The sequence below is a fragment of the Petromyzon marinus genome, chromosome 40, assembly GCF_048934315.1.
Source record: "Petromyzon marinus isolate PM22_M1 ecotype Great Lakes invasive population chromosome 40, UKy_Petmar_22M1.pri1.0, whole genome shotgun sequence".
Classification (NCBI taxonomy): domain Eukaryota; kingdom Metazoa; phylum Chordata; class Hyperoartia; order Petromyzontiformes; family Petromyzontidae; genus Petromyzon; species Petromyzon marinus.
Window position 1 is genome coordinate 7,908,742 of NC_133706.1, and position 22,803 is coordinate 7,931,544.

Here is a 22,803-nt window from a genome sequence, read left to right on the forward strand (position 1 = left end):
TGTGGGCCTCAAGTATCTGCTGTGTTGTGTGAACACCAGCACTTAGGAGATAAAGCCAGATGGTGCTGGCCACACCACTCCGTTCAGCATGCCAGCCTTAAACTGTGACTGCCAACAGCAGTAGCACCAACAGTCTGTCCAGGATACACGGGGGAGCTTTGTCTATTGTGCTTGTGCATGAGCAGTGGTGGTATAATTTGTAGCACGCTACGCTACGATTCCAGTGACCTAGATTATAATCCAAGCTGTAAATGGTATCTGAACCTGTCCTGGTCCTTTCATAGGTCTACTCAGCCTCAAATGTGGTGTGTGAACATCAGCACTTAGGAATTATAAGGCGGCACAGTGTTTGTTGTTTAACCTTCCATTGAATAACAATACAGTCGATCTAATGGATGCTTTCACATATTCCTATGCTGCAGAAACCGTATGCAGCTCCTGCATTTGTGTTAACATTAAGTTATTAAAACTGGCACGGAAAACAACATTAAACAACCAATAAAAAGGGGTTTACTATTGCCATCTTGGGAGCTGATGAATTTTAAAATAATGTATTCGCTCTTGTTTCAGGCTACCAAAACGTTTCCACAGCCAGTGACTGACAAGAAGCGATTTATCTGAAATCAGTAAGGTGCATAATGGAAGGAAGATAGCGCAGGGGCGACGATAAGAACCGCGTGCGCTTTTGTGTAAGTAAAGAAGTTCCCATATCAGTGTGAATACCGTTCATGAAGAAGCTCCCAGTATGCGGAGCGAAACGTTGGGCATCGTTATAAACATCGCGCGGTGCGACCCCAAGACACGTTGGAGACCCATACAGCAAGAACGAAAAAATCCTTCGCAGTCGAACGAAACTTAACATCACGGGATATGTGTACAGTTGTTGTTCAGTAACATGCAACGTTGGGCCAACGTTGACACGCGGTTGGAAACGTTGGGCCAACAATGGCCCATATGTTCCGTGTTTGATGGGTTGTTATCCAGTTCTTGAGAATCCTGTTTAACCCTTTCCCATTCCGATGGGAAGGAACCGGAAGACAAACTAAAATAAAATAATTGTATCGGTATCGAGGCTCCCACAAGGCCATGCGGGAGGGCGTCTGGCACAGTTTGATGCCAGCTATCATAGAGCGTGGTCGTGTCGCTACGGTTCTGTGCGGTGAGTACAATGTCTTTGAAAACAACGGCGCTACGCCTCTTTAAATAAAATAAAAGCGAACGGGACCCAACCATGCAACTTGCAGTCGTCTTGAAATAGGAACAAGGTTTAATCGCGTTTGGCAGAAACCCAGGTTCAAACCCAGTACCGGATCGGTGCCATGACCCTGCATACTGCTCCGGCCGTAACATCTCCACTACCCCTGTTCAAAAAGAAATCTGGATGCATCTCACGGTCGCAATCTGCCTCGGAGGGCGCCGCTGGTCGTCCGCCCGCTCAGCGACCGCCGAGGTCAGAAGCGACGCACGGGGAGAGGGCGCGGAAAGTTTCGTGATGGAGTGTCCTCTTTTGTTCAGGCAGAGGGTGCCCTTGGTTCCCCCGAAGCAACGGAGCCGTGAAAGGAGGCCTCGTTTGTTTTTTGACAACCCATTCCCATTCCCTCGCTGCTTGCCAGACCGGCTCGCCCCCAAGTGATTTAATTTTTATTTCCCCCCCCCCCTACCCCCAGATGAACGATCACCTCAGTGAGATTTCACCTTGCCTCTGATATCGCTGCTGCTGCTGCTGCTCAGGAGGAGTGGCTTGGATCCCAATTAGGTGCCTCCTTTCTAGAGGGCATGACAACAACTTTGCATGCGAGGAGAGTTAGGAAGGGTGTGGAGAATTGGACGCATGCCTACACGGGCCGCTCGCGACTCCGACGTGGATATTAACGACGTGCCTTGTTTGCATCAGAAACTTGTTTTGTTGACCACCGTATAACAAATCGTCACGCGCATCTGCGATTGACAATTTACTTTCCCTTTATTCCACTCCCATTACTGTATGAGCGTCATTGTTGCAATTTTGTGAACACGTTCAACTGCTGTAGAAAGCGAACTATACATGCTTTTGTTATTTTTCTTTTGTCAGCAATAATTCCCACACTCGCATTTTCATTGTAGGTGAGCACAACGGCTCATTTGAGGCATTTAACTCGCCGTGTTTCACATAATTTATATTTTGATTTAAAGCTTTCGTGACTGCAGTAATTCATATTCTTAGCTCTTTCGGTAAAGTCACGTTGAAGGGAAACTATAAAATTATATATATTTTATTGTTTCCCTTCAACGTGATTTTACCGAAAGAGCTAAGAATATAATCTATATTTTTGGGGGATAAATCCCGTGAACATAAATGTGTCGTTAAACCCGCCACCACCCGACACAGCCAACTATTAAGGGTTGTCACGTAAACAGAACATGCCAATTCGTTACTAGTACAGCGCACCGGTGTGTTGGAGAGCAAATCCACAGCATTTACAATCTGAGTACATTTCGCCAGTAATAACAACTAGCTTCATCAGGTGACAGCCAGATTTGTGGAAAAATCATCCGGTTTCGTTCCTTAAATAGAGGGATAGATGTGATGATGTCACTTGTGTTTATCACACAGATAAACTGCAAACGTACGCATTACATAGTCTGCGCAAAAAAAAAATTGGTCCTATATCAACACCAGATTCCCTCAAAAAAAGGTTAGCATAGAGATTATTAAGATACCCTGAGTTGACGATTGTAGAATTAAGCAAATAGGCCATCATATACAGCAAGCCCTCGCCAACCACGGACTCGCCAACCGTGGAATTCGTGTATACACAGTTTATTGACATGCTTTTGTTCTAATTTAATTTTTTACGCTTGTTTAACCCAGGAAAGTGTTTCTGCAGTCAGGGGCTTGGGGTGCGTTGTGGGGGGGGAGGGGGCGATGTAACGTTTGTGTAATCCCACTTGAGTGATATGCACAAAAAACATTGTGATGTTTGGCCAGTACATTTCGCGTAGGTGTTTTAGTTGATTTTAAAGCTCATGGGAGAAAACCGAAGAACCCAGAGGAAACCCATGCGGAAGGGGGAGGAGAGAGAGAGAGAGAACACAAACTCCACACAGAGAGGAACCAAAGTCGTGAATCAAACCCAGACCCTTCTGGCTGTGGGTCACAAATGTTACCACTGCGCCACCCTGACACCCATCATGTATATATATGTGTCTACTCCATTGGTGCACAATGTCAGCAGGTAATGGGAATAAGCAATGGATTTCTACAACACAAACCACCACCACAGAGAGTTATCCTCCTCTACGGGAGACTAAGATTGAGATGAGATTCAAGGGTGTGCGGGAATGAATGTGAAGACTTCAACCACTGCGGGGTCAACCACACTCTCATCCCGGTCCTCCGAAGAATGACCTCCACTAAATTATGCATCGGCTGTATAGCATCCCCATCGCTCTTTGTAGAGCAACACCGTCGAATTACCTGGAATGAGCGTACGGGCAGAGTTCTTTCACTCAGAAGCCAGGAAGACGTCTGTGAATGTAAATAGCATCCCTCGAAGTCGACCAACCTGGAATTATACATTATAGAAGCACAATAATGTATATTAAAGAAGTTATGTGTCTGTAGTCAATAAATACATTAGTTGTGTGCACAGATTTTTCAGCCATCGATCGTTTTATCTTTTGGGGTTCCCCCCCCTCCTCTTTTAACAACCCTCCATTTGAAAGGCCAAAAATCAATCCACAACAGATGAAGGCAGCAGTAGTCTCCATAGAAGTGAATCTGTCTCTTTCACACATTTAATCTGGCTGTTGATCGTGCGCAGTGGAGCTACACACATCTATGGACGTGGTTCTCCCACCTCTTCCAAGACTTCTGACTAACTCGGAAGAGTAGGCCAAATACCCTTTAGAGCTCCCTCGCGTGGAGGCCCTTCTGGCAACAGTGTCCTGAGCAAGCAACTTCAGGGCTGTACCCAGTGGTGGAAATGGGCCGGAAGATCCCGGAACGCAGTAGTGGGAGTGAACATTTGAATCTGACTGCGCTCCAAAAAGGAATCAAGCATTCATCTTCTTTTTTTTTGCATTCGTTTGACTCACAGATAGATCCATAGACGAGCAAAAAAGACCCGCAGACACATTCAGTAGACCCACAGACACACACATAGACCCGCAGAGAGACACACAGTGCCACAGCCACATACAGACCCACAGACACGCTCACAGACCCACAAACAAGCACAGAGAGCCACAGACACGCACAGAGACTCACAGACACACAGAGACCCACAGACACACACACAGACACCCACAAACACACACAGAGACCCACAGACACACACAGAGACTCACAGAGACACAGAGACCCACAGACACACACACAGACACCCACAAACACACACAGAGACCCACAGACACACACACAGAGACTCACAGACACACAGAGACCCACAGACACACACACAGACACCCACAAACACCCACAAACACACACAGAGACACACACAGAGACCCACACACGGAGTGAAGCTCCTCCCCCGCCTTAGATCTACTGGGCGGTCCAGACCCATTACCTGCCCTGACTGCACCCGCATCTGTTATCCGCTAAATAGCTGCACGTAAGAGGAGTTGGCAGCAATTTAATGAGCCGTGGATAAATGCGGGTAATCAGAAAACAAACTGCGTGCCACGACTCCTCTCATCTGCCATATGGCTGCTGATGATGAGAGCGATCTGCATTGCGGATAACAGGAATTTCTGTGGATGCAGCCAGGCCGAGGCCATCAGGGAATGCGGGGATAACAGAGTTGGAGGACAAGACAATCTTCTCGCGACGACCAAGGTGCCGTGGGTCCCTTTCTCAGCGTATTGCGGGACCTCTCCTATACTGCCCGTCCGCCACGTTTCACTCCTACACCCAAAGGTACAGCATCGGCAGCACACAAGACAACGAAGACACAGTCCCCCCCCCCCCCTCTTATAGCCTCAATGGATTGTAGAGGCAAGTGCTGTTAGCGAGCACCTATGAAGGCCCGGATGGCACACGAGGGGGTGGGTGGCCAGCAACCACGCCCGGGCACCTTTGTCTCCCAAGTGGCGATGTTTACACACCGCACCAGGAACTAATTTGAGGCTGAGTCGACCTCAGGGAGGCCCATGACCGGTTCAGATAATCGCCACTGGTGTTGGCCGTGAGCGGGAATCGAACTCGGGACGCTGGGTTCACTTGCGCAGCGCGCCAAGAGCTGCACTACCGCATCGGCAGCACAACACACAGACACACACACCTCCTTCTCTCTCACAAACGTCACCTGTGGCATGGCTTAGAGTTAATTCACAGTTCAAACTCATCGCACATGAGAAGCTTCCGAAACCTGAATAACATTTATTTATTTCGGCTTTTCTTTTCACTTCTCCACCCACGGGGCTTGTACTGTGAATGTCAAATGCCGTGCCTTTTAGAATCACGAGCGCGCTGACCCGTTTGTCCACCTCTGTGATAGAATCGGGATTAAGATTTGGCCGAAGAGTTGCTGTTGAATGCTATCGTTGTTTGTTCAAGCCAGGGCCGGCGGACGAGGCCAGAATATATTGCCGACTCATATAGACTCTAAGCCTTAAACGTTGAAGGTGGGTCAAGGATTTTAAATAGACCCCCGTGCCCTTCATGATCGGCTCATGCAAAGTAATTCCGGTGCCAATCCGATTTAAAATGCCTCTTGAAGTCACAGGTGGATCAGGTGTGCACCCACGCGCATACACACGCGCGCACACACACACGCGCACCCACGCGCGCACAAACGTACGGACCTTTAAGGGCGACCCCCGTCACCTTTGCCTGTTCACATCCAAACCTAGAAATAATTCAGATCTGTTGCAATTCCTTAACCGTGCAGCGCAGATCAGTGAGGCCAACCTGTCAGCAGCAGGATCCTCCCGTGGCCGGCGAAAACAGAGTGCTCCATTCCGTGTGCTAAGCGGTCGAGCGAGCGACTCGCAATCGGGAAATACGCGAGTTCACATTCCGGTTGGGGAACGGGGGGCGGGGGAGGGGGGGGAGCGGATGACTCAACCCATCATCTCGCCAGGGGGGGAGGGGGGTCGATAAAGTAGGTACCACTTTGTGGGAAATCCGACAGTGGTTGTCCTATGGATATACTCAGATGAGCACCGCCTCAATGCTCATTTGAGAAATAAATCCCTTTGACTCTTCTTTGTTTTTTTTTAAAGGACCCACTTTCCATTTCAGACTCAAACCTGGAAAGCGTTAGTAATGCAACCAAAAGGCATTAAAACGAGCCTAAAACTGAACGCCCTTCCCATAGCCCCCTCGACTTATTTGTGTTCTCCTTTGCCTGCTTGTTAAATAAGAAACCTCTACTTTTTTGCGCGGCTGCTTTCAGCATCAAATAGACGTCGTATGAAGCTCTGGGAGTCTTTTATGTGAGGCACACTGACGTACAAGGCCACATCGTATGCGCACCCACACGCTCGCAGTCACCCAAGCACTGCAATCATTAGAGTCAATACGAATCTACGAGAGCCCAAATTAGATTGACCGTGAACTAATTCATTCCCTCCAACAATTGGCGCAAAAAAAAAATGCGTTGCCTAGAGTGTAAACAACACAGCTATCCGCCCCGTCCGATGTATCGTGTCGATGCCCGACGTTTCACACCACGAGCCGGAATTTTTCTTCGGGAACTCAAGCCCAGGGCCGCGGGAGCGACAAACGACCGGGGGATTGTGCCGAAGCGACACGTGGCAAGGGCGAGGCAACGAATCGGAGAGCTGAACGACACGGACCGTTTTAAAAAGATTCACGCGTCCGCGAACGTGCCGTGTTAAGCGAGAACAAAAAAAGTTCCGGCCGTTGCCTTTTTTTTGCGAGCAACATGCAAGAGACATCATTTGACGACCTTTTCACCTGTTCAAAAACATCGGAAGCGTGCAGCCTTCGCGCAATGTAATTAACCACGTGAACAGAGTGTGCCGTGCGAGCACCATGCCATATTTTTTTTTTAATTCATCATCTCAAAACGCCGCGGTTGCTCACGTGCCATTATCTCCCTGCCGCTGAATTATTCATCGACGCGACAAATTAGATTGTAAAGCCCGACTCGTCGGATGCATCGCTAACTCCGAGGAGGAAATCCTGACACGAAATGTCCATAAACTATACGAGGTCGACGGAGAGAACGGACTTAGATTTATAGCGATCAATGAGGAACCCGCACTCGCACATCACAATGTGGCCCATTAATTATATTAATTTACTAATTTACGCGTCAATCTATCGCCGAGAGTCAATGCTCTAGATTTTTCAATAAAGCCTCGCTTTGTATGTATATGTTTTGTATTCTCGTTCACGTACAGCCCTTTTATCAATCCACTGCTCGATGACAGCCTATCCACGCCACGTGCCTCATGGCTGATATTTAACCATTGTGACCACGCTCGATCAGTGCAATTTGGTTAAGGCGCGCAATATCGGTCAAGAATTGTAGAACTCTGGTATGAGCATGGACTTTGCTGCGAGGCCTCTTATGCCCAACCCGCGTAGCTTCACAGCCTACAACACCTGCCATGCATAATATCGGGTCATCCAAGCGCTATCCAGGCTGGACCCCGCTTAGCTCCCATGTATCTGACGAGATTGATCGCATTCCAGGTGATTTGGTCGGAGGCAATTCTTTGCTTAATTTTACATAATATGTTGCCGCTTCTGTGTTATCGACGCCACGCCGTGAGATGCAAACATTTCGATTTGGAACCATTTCGCATCACCCCTGTGCCAGAGGAAAGCTGCAGGATATACAGTATATGAATGTATGTATGTATGTTGAACTTCTTTCGCACCATAGGTAACCGGCCGTTCTAATCGGAGGTGTTTCAGTATACCTATTTATCAGCCTTTGTGCCCTAAGAATGGCACAAATACCACTATTCTGTTCATATTTATTTTTATGGGGGGAAATCAGAATGCCTCGAGAAACACCCACTTATACGAGGGAATAGCACTCAAAATATCACACAGATAGGGCAGCAGACCCAGTAGACCGCTTCAATTCCATCCGGTACCTTTATATTGGCGACGCCCGCCATTCCCATGTATAATTCAGCATTGTGAAGCACAGCAGGGCCAGAAAATGACGAACATCGGCAGACAGGGCTGAAGAGAAGTGTTCCGCTTTGTTAATCGTGATCAAAAACCCGGGGCCAGGACACCTTTGAGAAGATGATGGGGGTAGAAAATAAAAGTGGGGCTTTACAAAAAACAGCATTTATTTTGGGATTACGGAATAAAAAAAATAGTCTATACGGTCACGGCGGCGTGTTTTGTTGACCCATTTTATTTTTCACCTCGGAAAGTCAACAAAGATAAATTGGCGCTTTTTTTTTAGAGGGGTGGATTGTATCAACTGGGCCCTGTCCGTCTGCCCATTGCATACATTAAGTACAAAGAATGGAAGATCTTTATCGATGTGTCGTTGTCATTGTTGCCGTGTGTGTGTGTGCAGCACATGGGGCTTGCAGCTTGGAAATGGTAATGGGATGAGGTGAATTTGACTGACCTGTGCAAAAAGTGCATTCATGTTTAAACGAGATCTATTTGCGTGCATAGATGCATATGAAAATGGGAGTGGTGAGACAGTGGTTCATACATTATGCTACGAACGCGGCAACCTGTCCATGATTCCTGGCCACAACTATAGCATCAATGTGAGCTGCATCGTGAAACTGCCCTGGGTCTCCCCTGGGTCGACTCAGCCTTAAATCAGCACCTCGTGCAGTGTGCAAAACAGCATTCGGGAGATAAAGGTGGCTGGGGGTGGTGCTCGCCATACCACCACCTCATGTGCTGTCCTGACGTTAATGGGTGCTCGTTAACAGAATTTGCATCAAGAGGTGCAATGGGTTTACAGTGGTGGAGGGGGATCTTTGTTATTGTGCATACATACATACATAAGCGGTGGAATAATGATTTAGCACATTGTATTATGAACCTGGCAAGCTAAGTTATTTCCCCGGCCTTCGCTAACATCTGCAGCAAGTGGTATCGGAACATTTCCTGGGCGTCTTCAAGGCAGAGCCATCCCTCGGGTAGGGAAAATCGGGGCGACCGCCCCGGGCCCCGTGCTTTGGGGGGTCCAGCGCTTCGACGTCACGGTGTCAGATTTAACACTTCCGGTTTAGCGTCGGGGGGTGCCCAAAGACGGCCCTGCAGCTCGGTCAACTCGGACTTAACCAAATACCTGGCGCATAAGCGTTGACAAAGTCAGTCACGTGTGGTGCTGGGCTCACCCCCCCCCCCCCCCCAGCACTTACTACAACAGTCTGTAGGGCTAAATTATGTTTGTTTGTCTTTTTGTTTGGTCTCGTAATGTTTAAAGTGGGCAGATTTATCTATGGGTTGAGCGGTGACTCGGTGGTCAGCGCGCTACGCTATGAACTCAGCAACCTGAGTTCGATTCGCAGCTTTGGCTAACAGCAGTGGCGAGCGATATCTAAACCCGTCCGGGGTCCCCCTGCTACACCAACCCACACTCACCAGCTTGGTGAAGTAAGGTCAAACAACTCCACAAGTGACAAGACATGGAGGGGGCCCGTTTTCCAGCAGTTGAATGCCAAAAGGATGGACATTATTATTCTCATTAAAATTATTACTAATCTGTCAGCTCGGAGTGGGAGAGTAATCCGACTGTCCTTCATATGAAAAAGCCATATGCTTGGCCAGTGGGTTCAGAGGTCAGAGCAATGAGCCGGCACCGCTGAGATGCTGGCTCCAAATTTGGGCAGCAGCCGCCCGTAATTAACCTGAGTCCTCAAGTGTGGAGAGTTGATAGTCTCGACCTAGTCACTAATGACTGCGTGTACGAAAAAAAATCATTACATTTGATTCGTCACTTAATTCGGCTTCTTCTAGTCACGAGAATGAATAAAATATCGGCTTGGCTGACGTGCGACTGACAATCGTCGCCGGACATATAATTCACTTGGGTCGCCCCAGATGTGAATAAAAAAAAGGTCGATTGATGTGACTTGAGGATGAATTCTGTGACTTCATTTTCCGGAGCTGTCATTTGACACAGGGTGGGGATCGAAGCCGCGAATTGTGAGAACAACTCCATTATAAGATAGAAATACAGCATTCCCTCGTTCTACACGAACTTGCTTTATGCGATTTTGGCCATCCGCGAATCGCATCTGAGACTCTACACGACTGCATCGAGAGAGAGAGATGAGATAACGTGATGAGAGATAAAGTGATGAGATCAAGGTACGTTCATTCATAAACTTTCATTGAATATTTTGATTTAAAGCTTTCGTGACTGCAGTGATTCATATTATTGGTTCTTTCGGTAAAGTCACGTTGAAGGGAAACAATAGAATAATAAAAATATATAAAACAATAAAATTCTCACGACGTTTCGACTGCAACACAAGCAGTCATCATCAGGTGTGAAAACCAACGGCAAGAACAAACCGCCACTTCTTTCAAATGTTCTTGCCGTTGGTTTTCACACCTGATGATGACTGCTTGTGTTGCAGTCGAAACGTCGTGAGAATTTTATTTTTATATATATTTTATTATTGTTTCCCTTCAACGTGACTTTACCGAAAGAACCAATAAATCATTGAATACTTTAATATTATGTATTATGTACAATGTTATTATAACCAATGTTTCGTTGTTATTATCATATATTTGACAGCTTATTTACGTATTTACGTATGTAAATGCATAAAAAAGACAGGTTTTCGTAGGCCAAAATCATTATCCGCGAAATGTTCCTTTCACGAGCATCTCCGGAACGCATTCCCTTGCGAATAATGAGAGAATACTGCTAGAGCAGGGCTGGGAAACAGCACGCTTTTAAAGCACACGTAAATAGTTGCACAACACAAGAGGTCGTGCACGGGTACCTGTGTAGTTCCCGGTGGAAATGTGCTCACCTCATGGCACGGCATCAAAAGTACAATTGCAGCATAATAAAACAAGCGTAACAACGTAAAGTAAATATTTATTTTTAATCCATACGCTTGATGCTCTTTGTCATGGAAGTCCTTTGAAATGCATATGTTTCGTTACTGTGTTGCTCCTGCTATTCCCATACTGAATAATGCGTAGTATTATCGTCACATGTGAAGTCAGCAACTGCGTCGTCTGCTAACCTTTAAATCAAAGTTAGAAACATTAGCGTTTGAACTGCATTAGTCATTGCGAAGTGTGAAATGAATCGTGCGCGTGCGGTATTTTTGTGTGTACGTGTCACGACACTTTGAGTCACAATGTTGCGACAGTACACATGATTATTATAATAATAAAATAATGATGGTGATGATTAGAATGATGGTGCTGAATGGTTATAGTGTAGTAAATGGCGATAAATGATAATTACAAAGGATGATGATGATGATGAATTATAATCCCAATAATAATGAATAACAATCATTTGATGGTGGTGATTCTGGTGTACAAAATGATGATTATAATGATTATAGCGTCAATTATACAAAATTATGGCAAAATTATGATAATGACTAAAATATGATTATGATGGAAGACGATGATGAAGATTGTGTTGCATGTCATTTAAATTATGGTAGTAGTAGTAATAGTAATAATAATAACAATACTAGGGTTCTTTCCCCTTTTTTCTGGCAACAAAACTGAAACCTTTTAACAAGGATTCATGTCTGCATTAACCACAATACCTGCAGTCAAATGCAAACAAAAACATACTCTGAAAATATATGCATTGTCCTTGAAACTGATTGGTCCACACCAGAGACAGCTTTCTTTAGAGCCTAGTCTCAATTGGTGCTCGACCAGATGACGCCAAAAGGCGTCACACAGCTCAAAGACAATGCCACTATCAAAGTAATGAGGGCTCGGGGTAAGCATCTACATCATTGGACCTCCTTTGCCAGTACCAAAAATATTATACTAGGGTTTTTTCCCCTTTTTTCTGGCAACAAAACTGAAACCTTTATTATATTTTGGTACTGGCAAAGGAGGTCCAATGATGAATAATAACAATGATTGACGTCAATGATGATTATACTTAATAACAAATGTGATGATAGTGGTGCCAAGATTATCAACGGTTCCGTGACTGGCATTGCATGGGCAGCGTGTACAGACCTTTTTCTACACACGGTATGTACGTACAGGGCACGCGTGCGTACGTACGCGCGTGTCAGCCAGACCGCTGCTTGGCCACACACAGCAGCAGCAGCAGCACGCTTCACAATGCCGTGCAATGGAAAGCGCTCGCGGACGCACATGGGAAGCGAGCGTGCCACGCCGTGTGAATGCACGGCCTACGGAGTGAGGCCAAGGGAGCGACACAAATAGTGCCGTGGCTTGCTTGAAGGACAACGAGCCTTCCCAAATTCCGTAATTAGCGTCGCGGAACAAATACAGAATACGTTGACAGTGATTCCCCCATTGCATTTCGCGCTATGAGATCAACCTTATGAGTATTTGCGTGTGTCTCTTGCTTACACGTGCATACACATGTACGCAGCGTGTGTGTGCAGACTGTCCATCATAAGTGACATGACCACAACCGTCTGGAGCACGGGACAGGTTCTGCAGATTTCGAATGATGTCCTGGCGGTCCCCAATTAAAAAAAAGAAAATTTGGGACTGTACTGATTGCAACGACGACAGGGGCATCTCCCGCCTCAGTGTGCTGGGAAAGGTTCTGGCAAGGTTTATTCAACATCGCCTTAGCAGGCACGCTGAGGAGAGGCTTGCGGAGCTCCAATGTGAGTTTCAGGCCAGGGATTGTCCTGCAAAGATAGCATATTCTCTGTCCGTCTGCAACAGCACCGGCGCAGAGAAATTTCGACAGGACCTAACATCTCTGCTTTACTGAACCTGGTCAAGACCTATGATATCATGAATAGGCCAGGGCCCCACTTGTCCCAACAGTCTGTCAGCATTAATGTGGAAAATGCAACGAAAAGAATGACCATTGTAGGCTTTTTATGAACCCTGTGGGTAACAAATAAATGACCTTACGTCGCTATGCTGGTGAGCGCGAGTTGGCGAAGGGGTGTGGGAGGGAGGGGGCGAGATTCGGATGCGACACTCACTCACCACTGACAGGAATCGAATCAAGATATTCCCACTTTATCTCACAGCGCACTAACCGCTGCCAATACCCAGCGCCATTCCCCACGAAGTGACGGTGACGTCACCACGACGCCTGTGCCAGGCCAGGTGCACATCGAGGCCACGTGAAGCGTGGAAGGCTCGCTGACAGGAGTGTCTTGGGACAGACTCAGGTGCCATGGGTTGGCTGACTGAGATGGCTGAGGCCGATGTCCCAGCTGTAACCCCTTCTGTGACAACTTGCTGCACTTGACCCGCCCGGCGCAGAGCTCGTTGTTGTGATCGTCGCTCCTCCGCCCCCCGTTGTTGCTGGAGGGCGACAGCCTCCAACTGCCAAGTAGCAGCAGCGTCCTTCACGAGCCTCCTCCATACCCCCCACCTAGCCCCCCTCCCCCTCTGAGGCCTCCCTTCCCTAAAAAAAAAATAACCCTCTCGATTATTTGGCAAAAACAATGATCTATTGGAGCGGCTCTACGCTGCTAATGACACGACCGCTGCCCGCGCGACGGACTGCTTGCGGGCCTGACGTAAAATGACAGCGGCCAGACGCATCGCTAATCGATGAGTGGCGAGCATCAGGGGCATTTACATGCCCTGCGCACGCCGGGGCATCCACGTGCCCCGGAGGGGATGACCTTGAGGAGGTGAGGTTGGCGAGAAAGAAAAGAGACTGCAAGGATTCATCAATGCGCCAGCGGCCACAACAAACAACAAAAAACACGGAGCAGCGTGGCCGCACTTTTCCGACTTTTCCGTCGTAAGTCAGCCAATGAAGCCGACAGCATAGGGCGTGCGATACATCATCCCTGTTGCTTCTGGGTTATACATCATCACCGCTTAGCATGTATACCAACAACGACGGTGACGTCGCCACGGCGCTCGTGCCATGCTAGGTGCACATTGATGCCGCACCTCCCGTGAGGTAGCATCTCGATGCGCCCCGTGGCAGGGGACCCCCCCCGGTGGCAGCTGTCCCTGTGCGGCACAAGGTGAACGCAGCATCGGCCAGCACGTGGATGCGAGCGACATGGTCGACGAGTCGTGGACAGCTGTGTCTGCTCGACACAGTCACGGGCTGGGCTTCATTTGTCAGTCGTTATCTTCCTGGTTGCTGCTAGACTGGAACAAATAAAAAGAAACTAAATTCTTTAGAAGTGATTTTTGTCTTTGGTTTGTTGTCCTCCCCTCCGGCACCTCCAATTAGCACGATTGGCTACGTACAGTGCGAATGAAGTTCAGCACGCGTACAGGTGGCACCTTACTAGCCACACCCATAGCGAGAGGCATACTCGATGTGGTGTGCCAGGTGCATATCTTTGGGGTCGCCGTCTCAGGCGGCTGAACTTGAGCCTTAGGCATTGGTACATTTCAACTAACAAGCGCAAGTCACCATGTGTACTTTACTTGTGAGTTGACCTCGCCAGGAGGGAGCTTCCCGCACCTTCGGGCAGGTAATGCGCAGGCAAGCTTGGAAGGTGCGCACGGAAAACGTGGCTTCAATTAAATCTTGCCCTATTGGGCTTGAAATGTACTCCACGGAGCGGCGTCGCTGGGAAATGGGACATAAGCAAGACTCGCTTTGCTTGCATGTACCGCTTGGTAAATATTGGCTCAATGGCTCAGGAAAACATTGGCAGGGCCCCACATCTACCCGTCAAGATGTTTACACAAAGTCAAGCCTTAGTCGAGCGAATGTTAATTGGTACTCAGGGCTTAAAGCTATATCCTGATTTGTGGCATGTGTACACTGCAGTGCTAATGGTGGCGGTGGGATGAGTGAGGTGGGAGCTTGCACGGAAACTTTTAATCTGCCACTGCAAATAGACTTTCTTTCTGCTTCCCTGGTGGTGAGCTAATACAGAGCTATCACACATCACGGACATGAGAAAGGTACGATTCTAAAGAATAACGCAAGGGAGTCACGAACGGATGCTGCTCGATGCAAATTGAAATTCTGGGGCGCTCAGCTTTTAAAACTGAATGCTGAATCACAATAGAATTATGCGAAAAGTTGTTCATCCACTGTTGGATGCAAGGCTTTCTGCAGCATTATTGGTCACAAGGGGTTGTTTGAGCCATACTGGTCATACTTTCCTAAGTGCAACAATTAGAGGTGATTAAACAGGGTTGTGGTACTCCCCAGACAAATATGAATTTCCGTGCAACAAATTAGTCATTGTCTCCCGCTGCTGAATATGAATATGTTGGCTATTATTGCATAGGGGTTTTTCAATTTAGGACTGGGAGAAAATATTATAATTTTAGTTGCAAAAAAAAAATCTCAATTCTTTTTTTTGCAGTAGTTCCACAGATAACGTGACCTTCTTTTATGTAATAAACGCGCTATTAAAAATCATCCCCATTACAGTCACAACCTCAATTCACAACTTAACCTGCGAAAAGAACAACACTCAGGCACACAAAAAAACTATTTTAAGACTAAACCATTTCGGTGAGAAGCCATGTTATACGATGAAGATGAAAGCAATCTAACACTAATTATAATTATCGTGGGGCGGTGCTCATCTCATGCGTGGAGTTCTGAACCATTCGTGCAAATTCCACGTTACGATGACACGCTCAAGATGCACAGGGCAGCCATTGTCAATATCCCCAGAATGGTATTCATTCCACCTCTGACAAAAGCGCCCTAAATCGCATACGTTCTCAGAATGTGAAAGGAGAATATAGCCTGGATGGGAGAATGCCTGGGACCACCTAGTGCTGTAAGTTTTGGCTGCAATGTGAGCAGATGTAGAGTTATTGCGTATTATTTCCTCATATGTTCTGGGTTTCTCTGGGCACACTGGTTGCCTTCCATAACGCAAATGAAGATAAAGATCCCCCGTATAGCCTCAACAGACTGTTGGGACAAGGGCTGTAAGCGAGCTGCACCTATGAAGGCCGGCAAGGCACACGAGGGGGTGGGTGGCCAACACCACGCCCGGACGCCTTTGTCTCCCCAGTGGCGATGTTTACACATCACACCAGGAACTCATTTGAGGCTGAGTCAATCTAGGAGAGGCCAGGGAACGGTTCAGATAATCGCCACTGGTGTTGGCCCTGAGCGGGAATCGAACCCGAGTCGCCAGGTAGCGCTAACCGCTACACTACCGCTCCCCGCAAACACACACACTAATTGAATGGCCAAACATGCAGGATCCTCCTGAGAAACAGATAAATAAATAGTGAGACTCCATGAGGCTTTCCTTGGATAAACAAAGATAATTACGATATATTTATTTATTGGCACCAAAGGGATGAAGGAATATAGGGCTCAGTTGATCCCATACACCAAGTGGTGAACCTGCTACCTTCCCATTGTGAGATACGTGCTCTAGCCACCGCAACACTTGGCCAGAGTATGATCTTAAAGAGCACATTTCCATAGGTATATTTTTAAAAAATATATATGTAAAATAAGGCAATATTAAACAAAACAGAGGGATGCGGTGGCGCAGTGTTTAGCGCACAACGCTGTGAAACCAGTGGCTTGAATTAAAATCTCGGCCAAGGCTGATTTATCAGCAGTGAGTGAAATCTGCACAGGACCGAGGGCCCCGCTTCGTCAACCTCCACTGCCCAGAATGGTGACGCGTGGTCACGCAGCCCCAGCACCCAACATAGTGTGGAGGGGGGAGGCCTTCGTCCAGCAGTGGATTGACAATGTGCTGTGAATGATTACCATTATTATTTACATACAGTACATTAAACAACTAAAAAATACCCAACCCGTTTGTGTGACTTGTGGCTGTGCACCACTGCCCACGCAGTATTAACCATATAATGCATCATTATTATTCTTATTATTTATACACAACAGTTCATAACAACGAAGAGCGCCAACATACTGAACCGGGCAGCTCGTATCGTCTAACATTGCATCCACGCCACGTGATTCTCTCTCTCTGTATTCCCATTACGTCCCGCGACGTGCGTTAAGCCACAATAATGGCAATTTGCAGAGGTATGATGCATGGACGCGTGCAGGGGTCCAAGCATTGATTTTTAAGTGAGCCCCAGCGAAGAGGCCATGCAATTTAGGAGAGCGTGCGCGTATGCGTCCGTGTGTGTGTGTGGATGCGCGTGTGTGCGGTTTAGCGATCTGCGCTACGAACCTGGCGACCCGGGTTCGATTCCCGCTCACGGCCAACACCCAGTGACGATTTTATGAACCGGTCCTGGGCCTCCCCTAGGTCGACTCAGCCTCAAATGAGTACCTGGTGCGATGTGTAAACATCGCCGCTAGGGAGACAAAGGCGGGCAGGCGTGGTGTTGACCACCCACCCCCTCGTGTGCCGTGCCGACCTTCATAGGTGCTCGCTAACAGCACTTGCCCCTACAGTCTGTTACAGGCTATACGGGGGATCTTTGTCTTCGTGTGCGTATCCGCATAGTATAGCGGTGAGAGCGCTGCGCTAAGAACCCGGCCATCCGAATTCGATTCCTGCTCACGGCCAACACCGGTGACAATTATCTAAGCAGCTCCTGGGCCTCCCCTAGGTCAACTCAGCCTCAAATGACTACCTGGGCATACGAAGGCGATCGGCCTTGATGTTGGCCACCCACCCCCTCGCGTGCCGTGCCGACAACATCATAGGTGCTCGCTAACAGCCCTTGGCCCTACAGTCTGTTAAGGCTACACGGGGGACCTTTGTCTGTTTCGTATGTCTGCAGATAAAACCGCCATCGCACACACGCAATTAACACACGTCCTATTCCCGAGACACGCACGTCACCACCACACATGACCCGAGTGCATAGTAAAACGCGTTACAGTTGGTTTACATAAATTCACAGCCAGTCAAGAGTTTGCTTGCTTGAAGAGGAAGAAGAAGAAAAAAACAATGTGTATACTGGAAAACATTAGAATCACGGGCCATTTCGCCGATGGCTTTGTTGACGGACCGAGTGAAGTGTTTTTTTCCTTACAATAAACGACGTCACGTATCCGACTCTCGAACAGCTGAGGTGCAGGCGGATATGTGAAAGGGATTGGATGCGTGAACATTCCGCGGTGCACACACACTGCGTTGGGTGTGCGCGGTTCATGAGTCAGGGGGCGTCCATAAATGACGTCACGCGATTTTGGACAATTTTTGACCCCTCCCCCCCCTCGTCACACATCGTCACAAATGTCTGACCCCACCCCCCCTCCAGGTGCGTGACGTCATTTATGGAAGGTCCTTCAGCGTGGAGATGCAAGGGTCGGACACGCAACAATATAGTGTAAGAATAAAGTACAGTAATTATATTCACGGACAAGAGTCTGTTTCTACACACAATTAACACATTCCTGCGGATGGAGCTGGTAGGAACGTTGGGTTACTCGGTCAATGGCCAGGGTCAACGGCGGCACCACCACGTGGTGTATTCCGCAAATATGCCCGACTGTGAGGGCGGGCACAAGCCGGCGTGAGTAGGTTAAACGTTGAGTTTTATAAGGGCACCACGGGGTGACCAGCCCCTCCCCACCCAGCCCCACCCCTCCCACCCACCACCCAGCCCCACCCTGCCCACCCCCACCCAGCCCCACCCTCCCCACCCAGCCTCTCCCCACCCTCCTCTCCCCACCCTCCCCAGCCCCTCCCCACCCTCCCCTCTCCACCCAGCCCCACCCCTCCCATTTTATCCGAGCGTCCGGATACACGTGGACAGACATCCACAGACATACACAATTAATCCCCTGCCTCCTGTGATAATTCCGGTTGGGCTTCCAGTCCACTACGTTTCCTATCAGTAATGCCCACTAGGAGCGCATTTGTTATATATCCGGGTGTCTGGATACACGTGGACAGACATCCACAGACATATACAATGAATCTCCTGCCTCCTGTGAATTAATCCCGGTTGGGCTTCCAGTCCACTACGTTTTCTACCAGTAAAATCACGTTTTTAAGCCCATTAACCCATCGGCCACTTTGAAGCAATCGTTCATCCAGCAGCATTTATTTGAGCGGGTTAACTGTCAACTGGTTTTGACTTCTCCGCATCTCAACAGCAGAACGTGTGGCCTGTGCTGCGAAAAGCTGACGGGATTATCATATTTTACAGACAAGAGCACTCCACGAACACCACCCGAGGCATTTTCAGCCGCGGCACGGTAAAAGATAGATGCTGCGAGGTCACTTCCCACTGCTTTACGTACAGCTCATCTCACATTCTGACGCAGGTGTACCCGCTCTGATATTCCAAAAAATATATAGATTTTTTTTTTAATTCGGCGAAGCACTAATTTTGACGAAACACGACATTGCGATAGGGGTCCACTGATGCAAATATCTTCCGATATTCCGAAGCCGCTGGAGCTGTGTACTTTAAAATCTCGATTGAAAACACATTTATATAAAACTGCTCTTTGTGTCCAGTTTCTTTGTCCTCCCCCCGCGCCTCCGATTTAGCGCGGTTGGCTACGTACGGTGCGAAAGAAAGAGGCTCGTACGAAGACAGTTAACAAGGGCAGGGGCATCATTTGCTTTCATCGAAGGGCACCGCGCGCGTCACGGCGAGTGAACACAGCGATCAGAGCGCGTGGCAACTTCCGTGTCCCTGGATGCTGCGGGATCAGCCACAGGAGCAGTCGCAGGAAACCTGGCGGCCGCCTTTTGCGACTCACAAGGAAAGGTCCGCCCCCCCCCCCCCCCCCATTAGCATGCACATCGATGCGGGCATTCATTACGTGTTTGTGCTTCACAAGATATTTAAAGAGCGACCTCAACTAATCCCAAGATTGTTCAATATCGATTAACATAAAATGCACCGTGGCGCCTTAATTGCCGTTTTTTTTGTGTGTGTGTGTGAGTGTGTGTGGCCACGCAGCGCATGCGAATTCCTCTCCTCCGCATTAACGAGACGTCACCCTTTTCCTGATGACGACCGCCTGTGTTACGATCGAAACGTCGTAGTTTTTTTTGTTATTTTCTTTGAATCTATCTACGTGACTTTACCGAAAGACCCAAAGAATGCGCCAGCGATTGTGCGCCTGGAATGACGTTGACAATTCAAATCGCTGCCGCAATGATGATCGAGCGCGATTCATATTTCAGCTGCGAGTTGATAAATAATCCAACGCTGCATTTCCACGAACACAAAAAAAAACCGGGCTGGTCAAGTCCGCGAACTGGGCAACACGCAAGTAGCGGGCTCCTTGTTTAAAAAAAAGGGGGGGGGGGGAGGGACAAACACGCCACGCTGAGCCGTTCCGCAGATGACCAATTGCATCTCCGATTAGCTACGTACGGTGCGAGAGAAGTTCACCATACGAAACACGGCTCGGGCCTCGTTGCGAATTTTCATGGGATCAAGGTGGCGAGTGGCTAACTACCTCGTCTGGTATACAAGAGGGTGTGGGTTCGATCCTGACCCTAACACCTATATCTTTGAATTTAGCATCTTCTCCTCGTGGTCGCGTGGATTTGTCTCCTGTGTCCTCCGGTTTTTCCCCTCCACATTTAGAAACGTGCATTTGGAATAGTTGGCAGCTATAAATTTCCCCATCATGATGTGCCACTTCGTTGAGCTATCTTTTGTGGCCAGGTCACTTCTGAAAAAGAGCTACATGGCTCAGTGGGCCTTACCTGGTAAAATGAAGTAGCTTAGTTTGTAGTAGCTGTTTGTGGCATTGTTGCTATGAGTGCCAGGAAGGGTCATGCTCACCTGCGCAGGTGCGTCAGTGCTGGGTGGTGCTTCCCAAACCGTGCTCCGATGTCCTTGCACGTGCGTCGCCGATCACCTGGAGCCAAAGGATGAGACAGACCAATGCAAATGGTCACACGGGCAACTGAATGGTTGGGTGGACGTGAACAATGGAGGTGAACTGCCACGTGTAATCCACGACTCAGCCATCGTCACATGCGCCAATGTTGAGTTAACTGCCGAAAGAAGCCCACTCTGCTTCGTGGAGCATTCCTGATGGACTAATATCTTTACTTTGCTAACTCTTTTGCTGTTTGTGCTTTTTATTTTGGTGCCATTTCTTAATTTGTTTGCCGATTTTCGATTTTGCATTCGTAGTAGGGGTTTTCATTTGCTTGGTGCTGGACTTCATTCTTGCCACGCGTAGCCAACCGCGTATATGGGATTTGCTCCTTATATATAATTAATGTACAGCGTTGTGGGATGCTATTGGCATGAATGATGCCGCTAAATAAAATTCAAGCATTATTATCATTCCGCATTCATACGGTGGGAGTTTGTCTATCGGTAGGGTCGGCTCATTAGTAGAAATGATGAGCTGACCCCTAACCAGGATTTAAACTCGCAACCTTCCAATTGCAAACCATTCGTTCTCTCGCTGAGCCACCCGGCCATGCATCAAAACAGCGCTCTGCTGCTGGATGAGGGCTCCCCCACCCTCATCATTGACCATCAAGTGTGGATCACGTGGGTCATCTGACCATACGTCACCATGTGGCCTGATGCGGGTTTGTGAAAGTGAACTGGATAGATGGGGAAGCATAGAAGTACAATACAACAATGGATGTTGCTGCACTCACCACTACGTAGTTTTATAGTCCATAACAACGTGGTGTGCATGGTGACCCACCATCCCAAGACTATCCAGGCTCGAACCTGCTTGGCTTCTAAGGTAGGGCATTTTATTTTTTCCTGGAGAAATGTGCAACCACCACTCAAGCAGCTTTTGTAGGCTGCTACCGGGGCTACGTTGTCGGCAGAGGGCAATGCGTCCAACATATTGTACCCTACTGTGCTCCAACCTCTATGCTCCCCACGTGGTGGAGCACGGTGAAATAACTGCAACACAAGAGCTGTTCACGTACAAAAAAAATACGTGCGGCTTTTTAATCGTTTGCCTGCGTGCGATTTGCTTTTTTTTATTTCCTCGTCGTTTTTTTTTTCTTCTCGGCGTTTCCATTATCAGTGCGGTGAGTGGCAGGCGCGCCCCGCAGAGAATTGCTATCATGGGCTCCGACCTCGCTTTCGCATCCTGTATTAAACCGTTAAACAGGCTAAGAATTCGGTGTTGTGGGACTTCTTCCAGTGGCGCCATTCATGCCGGTCCAATGGCGTTCACCTTGCGTTCAAGAAGCGCTACCCTGAAATTTCCCCCGCTCTCGGCGGTGAATAACAACGTCCAGTTCACCGGTGTTATTTTTATATTTTTTGTAATTTCCAATTATATACCGATGGCATTATTTGGCGTCAGCCGGAGAGGCAAAGCCGCACTCTATTTGTGAGTCCCTGCAGACAGCGGGGGGAGAGTTCATTGAGAGCGAACAGCTGCCGAACGAGACATCGCGTAGTTTCTCCCTCAATTAGCTTCGAACGCAGCAGAAACTTTGCAAAAGTGCACGGCAGTAAAAATGCTCAAGCGCAGGATTCTCTCTGGTGCAGGTTCAGTGTTGGAGTGAAACTGATTACCCCCCCACGCCACCGTCCCCAAACCCCCTTATTCCTTTCGGTTATTCAGTGAATTGCCACAATTCAGGGCCATGAGCGGTAGCGCATTTTACCACTTCTTGCAGACGTTCGCGGTTCGAGCACAGCGGCTGCCCTGGCTAATACGACGGATGTATGAACCAGTGAATACGTGAACCCCGTTTCACGTGAGACGCTAGGGGACAGATTCCAGGATGGTATCCATAAGAGTAGACAATGTAGCGCACTTAACCAAATAAGTTGAACGGTCAAAATGACTAAACTTTAAAGTGTTCTCAACCTGTGAAATTGTTTGCGTC

The 22,803-nt window shown here is 48.1% G+C and overlaps 1 protein-coding gene across 5 annotated transcripts in view; it reads right to left on the minus strand.

The window, feature by feature from the left end:
* The window catches only part of LOC116950711 (leucine-rich repeat and immunoglobulin-like domain-containing nogo receptor-interacting protein 3), a 164,261-nt gene that overhangs the window by 99,499 nt on the left and 41,959 nt on the right, over window positions 1–22,803 (minus strand). For 4 of the 5 annotated variants that reach the window (XM_076073075.1, XM_032968695.2, XM_032968696.2 and 1 more), the window contains exon 2: window positions 20,762–20,837. The gene's annotated coding sequence lies outside the window, so the exon portion shown is untranslated. Of the gene's footprint in view, window positions 1–3,457; window positions 3,546–20,761; window positions 20,838–22,803 lie in introns of all 5 variants that reach the window. The other variant, XM_076073074.1, reaches the window with a different exon arrangement.